Here is an 11,778-nt window from a genome sequence, read left to right on the forward strand (position 1 = left end):
TATACTCACAGCATTTAATATTTATTTATTTATATATTTATATACCAAGAGAAGAAATAGTTACATAATTAATTATAAAAGACATGTGATGCACAAAGGATAACTTATCTCTTAAAAGAGACCTCTACGAGAAACCCTTTTCATAAAGGAAACTACATAAAGAAGCGTGGTGTACATAGGTACAATAAAAAGAGTGAGGGGAAAAAAAATATAGAGATTTATATATAGATAAGCAAACAAAAAAATATATAATAATAGAAAATGTTGATATTATACATACATAGATATATACATAAATATACATATATACAAATAGTATATATAAATATATACAAATAGTATGAATAAATAAACATTACATATCAGAAGGTAAAAGTGACAGAAGATGTCACTTAAGTTAATGTTTAAATGCAGGTGCACTTGGTCTCTCTTTGTAAACAGAAGGTGGGAGTGAGTTCCAAAGCTGTGCACCTTGGACAGAGAACGATTTACGGAAAAATTTTGTATTAAAGGAGGGGATATCGAGAGGCTCCACTATGCTATATTTTGCATATCAGGTTATATATGCCTGAATATAATGATGAAATTTAAGAATACTCCTTGCCATATAGACATCTAATAATTAATTATAACTGGCTATTGAATAATAATAGTATGTAATTTTACCAGACAAACGTTTCGTTATATACTTTTGTTGTTTGACGAATACCTTAACGAATACCATATCCCTAAACATAACGATAATTTTTAAGAATGTGCCCTCATATCTTAGAATTTACAAATTAAAAATGCCTAAGTAACATATCCCTGAATGTTAAGTTACAATATATTTATTGCCTATTAATGTTTTTTAAGTCTGTGGATTTTTTCGATATTTAGAATATTTTCTACATAATTTGATAATTTTTTTAGAAAGTATTCTAAAAAAAATATCAAATTGTGTATTAGTTATCGTTTTATAATTAATTACAAAAACATTTTCGCTACGTCGAAAACTTCCTATATTAAATGAATCTTGATGGAAATAACATTGTGTTTTACCTAGTGTATTATATACTCCATTGAAGAGCATTTTATTTAACATATCTTTGGTTTAATTATGTTTTAATTTATATCATGTAGCGAGACATTTGAAAAATTTTCTAAATTTAAGTATGGAAATTTAATGTTTAAATAAAATGAAACTAGTAAATTGTTGTTTGTGTTACGAAAAGGTATAATAATGTTGTTAATCTACTTCACATATTATATCATATTATTATCGTATGCTTTTGAAAAACTTCTATTAAAAAAAAAAAAAAAATAACAATACATTGACGATAAAAAATGTATATTATGGATATGGACATGGAGCTTATGAGCTTGTTGCATGTTAAGGTCCGTCAATAATTTTCACACAACTGGAAGCGTATCCCTAAGATGAACTAGAGATTTTCGAATCCCTAGTTTATCACTAGAAAGGAAACGGGACATAGCAGAGTTATATTTAAATGAGAATATGACTGAAATCATACCGATATACGTTAACCCGAAAGAAATCATGAAAAGATATACATAGATTTATGGACGACAGATGTGTCAGTCGAGATAGAACCTCTGAAGTAATTCTTATTAGTTATGAATGATTTTTTGTTAAATCGCATTTAAGTTAGTTGTAATTTGATAATAATTAATAATTACCTACAACTTTTTTATGACAAATATAATTCATATCAATACACACGATGTAACTCACAAGCACTACATATTTTAGTAATCAAGATTGCTTAATGCGCTCGGGAATTGCGAGTTGGCTGAGTTGCGAGACTTGGTTTGCTGATAAAAAAATTTGGTTTTTCATGGCATTGCGTTTTCATGCGAATGCCAAGTCAATCTATTTATTTCAACATAAAATATTTTTAATTTTAATGTGGTCACTATGAGATATGGTTAGATAGTTAATAACGTTATAACTTAAGACAGAAGGCCCCTTAAGAGGGGACCGAAAAGATCAACCGACTTGGTATTACGTACATGATCCAAAATTTTACAATGAAAGAACAGTGTTGCGGGACTTGTTTTTTTTTTTACTTTTGTTATCGATGGCATCTCATTTATTTTTATGGAAAACCTCCTTTTTCTCTTTTTTTCCAGTATGATCTACTTCTCTAACACTCGTGCTATCAACGAATTTTCTGAGAGCCCAGTCTCTGACTTATGATACGAGCTACATGTGTATATTTATAGATTACCTTGAAAAGTGGACAGAAAAATCAAAATATTTTAGTTTTTCCCTGAGTTATTCACTAAACACAAATTGTTTTCAAAATTTTGAAGCTTCTTTATAAATTAGAAGCGCCTTACAGTTTTGATGATGGGTCAGTCAGTGAATGAAAAAATTTAACAAAACTTAGAACTTTGTCTAGTTGTAATGCTTGAGCTACTTTTTTCTTGCTGACCAGAAATATAGGCGTCAAGTTTAATGCGAAATGTACTTATAGGTCGAAAATGGCCCAAAATAATTTGAGAAAAGTGTAATACGGCCATGCCGCTTTTTTATTTTTGCTTCACTTGGCGGTTCACTATCGTACCAACAGATTTATTTTACATTTCATTTTTCAGACAATATCGACTTTTATCTATAGTAACAAAATAGTTTTAAATCCAATTACCACTTCAATAAGCAAATATATACATATGTACAAAATTTCTAATTAATTAATGTCGGTTAGGTATGAGTGTTCATATTGTATCATATCGGTTTCGGTTTAAAGACATTTATTTCTCATAAAGAACACAAAAGTTCGCTTATAATAAGAAATCACAATAATTTTGCTTGAGGGTACATTTAAAAGTCTGTAGTTATATTAGACAAACATGTTTAGGTAGGGGTTATATTAACTTATAAATTATTTTGCACATATTCCATTACACGTTTTTTGAATATAGGAAAACTCTTGCTATTAATGATTAAGTCTGATAATTTATTATAAATTTGAACTCCTTCAAATAAAATGTTTTTCTTTCCATAGTTGGTTTTGGTTTTTGGAAGTTCTAGTTTATTACGTTTTCTAGTGTGGTATGTATGTGTTTTTTTATGAAAGTGTAATTGTAAATGTGTTTTATTTGTTATTATTTTTCTAATCAACATGCAGGTTTTTAAAGTGTATAATTGATTTATATTAAGAAGTTTTGTTTTTTTTTATTATATATTATATGGCGTCATATATGTAACAAAAAATAAGAGGAGCTGTATTGACTAAGGGGCGAGTTGGCGGCGGGCGAGGTGTGGAGTGGTGTGATGTATCGAGGAGGAGAGGAGAGGAGAGGGGAGGAGAGATTATATAAAGAGCCTTTTTGGATGTAATTGTGCATTACTTTTTGAAATTGGAAATAAACAAGTGATTTATCAAGAAGTCGTACTGTTTTAATTATTTTCTTTGAAAAGTCAGTTGTGTTTTGTAATTAAAGTAATAATCAGAAGTGCGATTACCTACAACAAAAAGTATAAAAGTGAAGAGATCCGGATAGCATCAAGGACATTACGTACGATCAAAAACGAGTAGAAATGTTCAGTGTTCTACTCCGGATGAGTTATATGAAGGATTTTTGTCAGCTTTTGATTCATATCTACCCTCTAAATCAAATAATATACCAAGAGCAACACATGCAGAAGACAGTATATTCAAAAAATCACCGATCTGTTATCGCTGTAAAGAAACAGGGCACGTGGCTACAACATGTAAATTAACCGATAAACGAAGTGTTTCAGGTGTGGTAAACTTGGCGAACATGGCGAACTTGGCGAACATGTGTAATTCAACAGAAGTAGAACCAAATCCTGTTAGGAAAGTTCAATTGATATCACAGTTGAATGATGTGTATAAGAAAAAGTGTGAGGGTAAGTGAACTTTTTTTTCAAGGCTTATTTAGATACTGGTAGCGAGCTTAATAAACTACTCAAGGGAGCATCTGATGCCCTTAAACTCAAACTAATGCCTACAAATACAGTGTTAAAAGGATTTAACGGTGATACAGTTCGAGCATTAGGAGAGGTACAGTTTGAATTATCAATCGACGAGGTTCACGTCAAAACGTCTGCTGTAGTAACAAACGTCGATTTGGGTGATATCTCTCTTATTATAGGCCAGACCGTTGTAAATCAAAATGACATAACGCTAAAAGTGTTTCAGTGTGGCGCTCACTTATCAAGGGCAACAACTACCCCCAATAACTTGTATAATATCGACCTGTGTGATGATACTAGCTATTACAGAGTAAAATTAGTCGAAGACACTTCTGTACCGATTGGAGATAACTTGGTTCAATTTACAATACGTGACGCCGATTGTGGAGATTACTGTACGAGGCCCAGGCAGTTCAGGATGAGGTAACGTAGTATATGCCGTAACCAGCTCCGTGCTACGAAATGGGAACGGCTTCATAAAAGTCTGCAATATTGGTTCCCGTACCATTTATTGAAAAAAAGGAACAACGAGGTGAAAAATGCATATCGGACCCAGAGGTGAGATCATACTGCTTTACTTTGAGGAGAGGAGAGTGTTCTGATAATTATAATGAATTTGAAAATATTGATGTCAGTGATATTGAGAATAATGATCAAGTAACGTTAATTAATCTTTTAAAGTCGTATGAGGATTGTTTTGCTAAAAATATTGGCGACATAGGGTGTACAAATTTAGGTGAAATGGCTATTGAGCTCGAAACAAACAAACCGGTAGTTCGAAAGCCGTATAGATTAGCGCTTAGGGAAAGAGAAGTTGTAAAGACAATGGTAAATTATTTAATAAAAGGGGGTATTATTAGAGAATCGAATTCGCAATACGCATCTCCGATTATATTAGTACGAAAAAAAAAATAGGGCGACTGTAGATTGTGTGTCGATTCAGGGAATTAAATAGAATTACTATTAAAGAAAAATTCCCTATGCCTCATATAGATGACCAATTAAATAAGTTGTCGGGTAAACAATATTTTACAAATTTAGTCTTATTTTTCGGCTACCATAACTTATTAATTAGAGCAGATTCTATGCATAAAACGTCATTAATTACTCTTGATAGTCTTTATGAATATTTGAGGGTACTATTCGGGTTAGCCAATGCCTCGTCAGTTTTCATGAGGGTAATCCCAAAAAAAAAAAATTTGTGAAACTTGTGGGTAGTGATGAAATTGTAACCTTTATGGATGACATGTTATTATCAACTTCGAGCGTATGTGATGGTTTAAAATTATTAGAAAAGGTACTATCTCAGTTGCGTAAAGCAGATTTAAAATTAAACCTTAAAAAGTGTTCATTCCTTAAAACAAAAGTTTCATTTCTGGGTTATGAGACTAGTTCGAATGGTTTTAGGACCGGTAATCATAAAATACACGCAGTGGAGAATTTCTCTAAGCTGAATAATCTACATCAATTACGACAATTTTTGGGACTGTGTAGTTACTTCAGAAAGTTCATTAATAAATTTGCAATCATAGCGAAGCCGTTGACAGATTTAACAAAAAAGAAATCTGAATGGATCTAGGATAGTAAACCTGTGTTGGCTTTATACGACCCATTACTACCTTGTGAGATACATAAAGACGCAAGTAGAATAGGGGTACCGTGAATTTTATTCCAACTTTAAACGGAAGGCGAATTAAAACCAGTGTTTTATTATAGTAGTTACTTCTCTCGAAGAAAGTATGTATCATAGTTATGAACTTGAGACGTTAGCTGTCGTTGATTCTTTAAAAAAAAATCGTATATATGTTTATAGACAATTAATTAAAATAGTTACCGATTGTTCAGCTGTAAGGTATACATTGCTCAAAAAGGATTTAATCCTTCGTATAGCAAGGTGGCGGCTTACGATCCAGGAATACGATATCCAGATCGCATATAGACCAGGAGAACGTATGACGCATGTCGATGCTCTCAGTCGCAGTCCGACATAGGTGAAGCTAAGTCAACAAAACACATTCGGTATTCTCAAGTGTTCGATAGGTATATAAATATGATATCTTCTGATGACTGGTAGTTGACTATTCAGCGGAAAAATGATAAATTAAATAGCATAATAAAGCAATTATCAGAAGGTCAGGCTTGCACTGATGTTAAAAATGATTATAAATTAAAAATAAACGATTATACAGGAAAACTATAAAGGGCTGCTAAGTTCGTCGTTCCTTCCTTTGCAAGATGGAAGTTTATGCAAAAATTTCACGATAAAAAAGGTCATATCGGCTTCAAACAATGTGAGGAACTAATTAAATCGGATTATTGGTTTCCTAAGATGACTCGTTTTATTAAAAAAATATGTGAATCATTGTTTGGAGTGTTTATATTCAAAAGGAGATTATGGTAAACGAAGTGATGAGTTACATCCCATTCCTAAGTCTTCTATTCCTATGGAATTAGTTCACATTGATCATCTCCGGCCTTTTGGTAAAACTAAAAAGGGTCATCAATGTATTTCAATGATAGTAGATTCCTTTTCAAAGTTTTTGTTAGAACAATGAATTCCGTAGAGGCTGTAATTTATTTTAAAAGATATGTTTAGTTTGTTCGGTTATCGGAGAAGAGTAGTATCGGATAGAAATTTGGCTTTTACTAGTAGAATTTTCAAAGATGTTTTCAACTAATCATAATTTTCGCCATACTTTAAATCCTATAGCATGTCCACGCGCCAATGGACAGGTTGAACGATACAACCGTACATTATTGGATGCTATGCGTACTCGTAATATAGATACTAACATGTGGACAGAGTGTATACCCGATGTGGTTTGGGGAATCAAAAATATAATTAACGGAAGTCTAGGTTATCACCCTTATGAAATTATGTTTAGTCATAGAGATCGACTCATGTCTAATTTGATCGGGAACGAAAATTTTAAGCCGGTTGACGAGAAACGTAAAAATGCTTCCGAGCGATTAAAACGAAAAGCCATAATTATGAAGAAAAAAATATGAAAAGCTTCGTAAACCTGAGAATAAATTTAACAAGGGAGTTTTAGTTCTCTATAAGCAATCGCCCACGTTAAGTGAAGTTAAGAATGTAAATAGTAAGTTGCGAGTGTTGTATTCTAGGCCTTACATTGTACAAAAGGTTCTTGATAATGGGCGACATGAAATCGATAGCGTTAAAGGAATGAGGGGCTATAAAGAGTTTTCGGGAATTGTTGCAGCAGATTCTCTTAGACTATATCGTAGTGCTCCAGACTTTAGTGAGACTGTAGTGAGACTAGTAGTGATGATGACTTGGTAACTAGAGATGATCTTATTGGTTTATTGGAAAGCTCATCGAATGTTTGCGCCAATTGCGGTGCAATTGTTCCAGGATGGCCGACTGTAACAAAAAATAAGAGGAGCTGTATTGACTAAGGGGCGAGTTGGCGGCGGGCGAGGTGTGGAGTGGTGTGATGTATCGAGGAGGAGAGGAGAGGAGAGGGGAGGAGAGATTATATAAAGAGCCTTTTTGGATGTAATTGTGCATTACTTTGTGAAATTGGAAATAAACAAGTGATTTACCAAGAAGTCGTACTGTTTTAATTATTTTCTTTGAAAAGTCAGTTGTGTTTTGTAATTAAAGTAATAATAATCATATTTATAAAGAACTTTAATAATTTTATTTTGTAAAGTTTGTAATGACTTTATGTTAGACTTCGCAGCAGTTCCCCATATTTCAATAAGATATTCGATATGAGGTTTTACTAAAGAATTATAAATAATAGGACGAATTGTATTAGGTATACATAAGGAAATTCTACGTAGTGCTCCTATCAAAGGGGATATTTTATTTTTAAGATGATCAATATGATATTGCCAGGTTAACTTGCTATCCATTATAAGACCTAAATATTTTTCATGATCAGTTTTATTTATTGGCTCGTTAAAAATTGTTAGTTGGTCATGATTTGGTATATTTTTATTTTTAGGCGCGAAGATCATATATGATGTCTTTTTGGTATTAATAGTTAATAAATATCTCAAGTCTATCCTACGACGATCCCTATGTACACTACGGGGTTCTGAAACCTTCGCACAAATCGGTAGATTTAAAATTCTCTCTTTATATAAAAGAAATGTATGTAATGTATGATTAATTACATACCCACATGATCACACAGTTTGTATGTCACATAGGCATTTTTAATTTATAAATTCTAAGATATGAGGGCACATTCTTAAAAATTTTCGTTATGTTTAGGGATATGGTATTCGTTATGGTATTCGTCAAACAACAAAAGTATATAACGAAACGTTTGTCTGGTAAAATTACATACTATTATTATCCAATAGCCAGTTATAATTAATTATTAGATGTCTATATGGCAAGGAGTATTCTTAAATTTCATCATTATATTCTGGCATATATAACCTGATATGCAAAATATAGCATAGTGGAGCCTCTCGATATCCCCTCCTTTAATACAAAATTTTTCCGTAAATCGTTCTCTGTCCAAGGTGCACAGCTTTGGAACTCACTCCCACCTTCTGTTTACAAAGAGAGACCAAGTGCACCTGCATTTAAACATTAACTTAAGTGACATCTTCTGTCACTTTTACCTTCTGATATGTAATGTTTATTTATTCATACTATTTGTATATATTTATATATACTATTTGTATATATGTATATTTATGTATATATCTATGTATGTATAATATCAACATTTTCTATTATTATATTTTTTTTTGTTTGCTTATTTATATATAAATCTGTATATTTTTTTTCCCTTGACTCTTTTTATTGTACCTATGTACACCACGCTTCTTTATGTAGTTTCCTTTATGAAAAGGGTTTCTCGTAGAGGTCTCTTTTAAGAGATTAGTTATCCTTTGTGCATCACATGTCTTTTATAATTAATTATGTAACTATTTCTTCTCTTGGTATATAAATAAATAAATATTAAATGCTGTGAGTATAATAAATGGGGACACATGAGTGCATCATGCAGTAATAAACGGCCTAAACCTGACATTAATAAAACTAAGCCACGAAACTTGCCTCTGCCTCAATCCTCAAGGACTAATTCGTTTCATTTTAAATCCGTAGCTTGTAACTTCTGTAAGAAAGTCGGTCATAGTGAACGTAATAATGATAAAGAAACTAAAAGAAAAATATCAATTACATTAGATAGCTGAAACATTTTCTTTCTTAGTCAAATATCATCATCATTAGATTCACTATACAGGATAATGACATTTGTATTTAATTATTTGTATTAAATATTTTGTATTTTTATTAAATATTTTATATTTAAATTCTATATTAATTTAAGATATACATATATTTCTATAACGATAATTCAAATATTCTTTTAATTCATGACTTTACATAATCAAGTACTTTTTTTTTACTTGTAGGTAGCATGTTATTGTAGTACATGTAGTCCATGTAAAGTTTCAATTTTTAGATTCATTTTGTATGCGGGTTTTAGTGCAAGCAGTAAGTTTAAATTCATTTTGTGCGTCGTTTTATGTGAAATCTGGAACAGTACGCGGTAAGTGATTTTGTGTATATACATACTAGTATATATTTTACTGTTCGTTTCATCGTTTTTATGTAATAATTGTATATTGACCGTCAGATTTTAATATGATTTAATAAAATTATAAATAATTTTCGAAAATAATTACATTTGATGGTTAAAATTCTTCATCATATCTACCTACACCATGCACCATTATTTACTTATTTCTTTCAACTTTCTTTGTCCGTATTATCACCACTACTAACATGTTGTATTAGAAACTTTTCATTTTGTCCCCCGCTATAACATTATAATATCTTATCCGCCTTTATTCAAGGATTTCACCCTATAATGATCGTTATCATATATTTTGCAACTTTATAAAATCTGGCATATTTGTTGACAAGTTTTCCACTCGTTAATCCTTTTTTTATTATTATTATTATGCTACGCTGAATTTGTACTAAATCGCCTAAAAGAATTTTGTATAATTAAGTCTTTTTTATCGTACCCCTCTTTACTTTTTATAGAAACGTTAATATTATTTTTTTGAGCTTGAGAACGCAACTCGGATATTTGAGTTTTGTTTTTTGTTTTACAGTATAAAATGCAGTTCAAATCGAGGCTTATATCCATATAGTAATTCTAAAGGACATTTCTGGGTACTGCTGTTTATGCTGTAATGGATGCCTCTTTTCCACTTATGGAATAAATTGTTCCCAGTCTATCTCATTTTCACCAGTAGACGCTGTTAATGATTGAAGAATGGTGCGATTACTACGTTCGACTTGCCCTTTTGCTCTTAGACAGGGAACTGCATTTAATATATGCCGAATTTGTTTAAGGGTGCAATAGTTTGAAAACTTTTGGTTGGTAAAAGCCTTCCCACGGTCTGTTATTAGTCGAGTAGGCAGTCCGAAAACGAGCGTAAGAAAATTCATTGTATGTATTACGTGAATTGTAAAAGTATTAGGAACAGGTTGCAGTCAAACAAATTTACTGAAAGCGTCTATTACTACCAATAAGTAACAATTTTGGTTTAACGAATTTACACAAGGGACCAAATTATTGAGATGCCACGGAATATTCCGTTTTTCAATGGGATTTAAAAAGCCTCGTTTCCCAAATGGTTTTTTTTTTTTTGGCAAATTGACATGGAATGCATACCTTCACATATTTAGTAACAAATCGTTTTAGTTTTTCGAACTAATATTGTCTCTGAACAATCTCAATAACCCTGGTTGCATTCGTGTGACCATTATCATGAAACATTTTTGCGATTTTATACTCGTCTACTTTTCTATGCAGAATACCGTCTTTTAATAGATACAACTTCTTATATTCATAATTATTTATGTTATTAATAATGACTTGTAATTCAAGATCATCATTTTGCACTGCTGTAATCCAATTTTCTGTTGTAATATGTTGTAAAGGTAGAGCATTGCGACTCAGCGCGTCTACGTGTTGAATTTGTATTTCTGGTCTATATTGCACTTCAAAATTGTAACTTTGTAGTTCTAGCCATCATCGTCCTATCCTCGGTAACTACTGAGAGCCTGACAATCGATAAATATTTTAAAAGGTCGACCCAAGAGATATACAGGAAATTTTCTAATACTAAACACAACTGCCATTGCTTTAAGTTCATACGAGTGATATTTTTGTTCTATGGATGTGGTTTGTTTACTGAAATATGCTATAGGTTTTAATTCACCTTTCAACTGTTTTTACACTGTGACACCGTCACGTAACACCTCCCTCCTGAAGATCAGCGAGTATGGGCAACGTTAGTTGTGAATTGAGCTGGGGGTTGATTGAGATCGACCCTTCTGGTTGGTGTTGGGATGGTGTAAACTGCTTGCAATTCCATCTGGTTGTCTTCAGGGTTGTCTCCGGAATGTAATGTCCGCTTGTAGAAATACTTGCGATATAATAGAGCGGCGGCTAGTGTGCCTACACTCATCAGTACCACGTAGAGAGGGATAGTGGTGTGATACAGTGTATAATTTGGGTTCTGGTCTAGGGTCAGCAAAGGTTGTAAGCCGACCTTGGTGTTTATTTCATGAAGACGCTTCAGATCGATAGAGTTCAGTTTAATTTTAGATGCTGAGGCTGGAGTGACGTTGTAGCTGGGCAGGTCCATTATTCTCACCGCTTGTCCTTTTAGCCGGTTATTGACGTTCGTTAATGTAAACTGCGGTGTTTCAATATAACATGCTTGAGGAATTGTAACGAGATAGCTGCCGTGTAGTGTGCGATACGAATCTTGTCCACAGGATAAATGAGTTATAGTCGGAGCTGGGAAACTGATGCTGT

Source organism: Danaus plexippus, unplaced genomic scaffold (assembly GCF_018135715.1).
Source record: "Danaus plexippus unplaced genomic scaffold, MEX_DaPlex mxdp_42, whole genome shotgun sequence".
Taxonomy (NCBI): Eukaryota; Metazoa; Arthropoda; class Insecta; order Lepidoptera; family Nymphalidae; genus Danaus; species Danaus plexippus.